The 457-nt window shown below is 45.1% G+C and overlaps 1 protein-coding gene across 1 annotated transcript in view; it reads right to left on the bottom strand.

Annotated features, from left to right (window-relative positions):
* ATRN (attractin) overlaps positions 1–457 on the bottom strand; it is a gene marked incomplete at both ends in the record, with an annotated part of 26,007 nt that overhangs the window by 1,166 nt on the left and 24,384 nt on the right. The window lies entirely within an intron of this gene.

Below are 457 nucleotides of genomic sequence, written 5' to 3'. Positions count from 1 at the left end.
TGTGGACATGAGTAAAAATGTCTTCCCTGAAAAGGTTGTCAAAGCCCTGGACTGCTGAGGGCAGTGGTGGAGTCCCCATCCCGGGAGGGGTTTCCAAGCCATGAAGATGTGGTGTGAGGGACACAGTTTAGCAGTGGACTTGGTACAATTAGGTTAAAGGTTGGACTTGATGATCTAAAAGATCTTTTTCAACCTAAACTATTCCATGTGTCTTTAGGAATTTGCACTACATCTCACCACTGGGATATCCAGAACCACCTGGAGCTCTTCAAACCATCTAGTTTTACAGTATCCCAGGCTTTGCATCCCCCCTTGACAAAAGATTGAAGAACCTTGCATGAATTCCAGTTTAGCCAGGAAAAGGTAAAGTGCATCCCCTCTAAAACCCCATCTTTCTTGTAAGGCCACTTGAAAGTTCCAAAGGGAATTAAAGCAGGGAGTGTTCTCAGTTCAGCAG

Source organism: Merops nubicus, unplaced genomic scaffold, assembly GCF_000691845.1.
Source record: "Merops nubicus isolate BGI_N331 unplaced genomic scaffold, ASM69184v1 scaffold7428, whole genome shotgun sequence".
Classification (NCBI taxonomy): domain Eukaryota; kingdom Metazoa; phylum Chordata; class Aves; order Coraciiformes; family Meropidae; genus Merops; species Merops nubicus.
The sequence above is the reverse complement of the archived record's forward strand: the minus strand, read 5'-3'. Positions and strand labels throughout refer to the sequence as shown.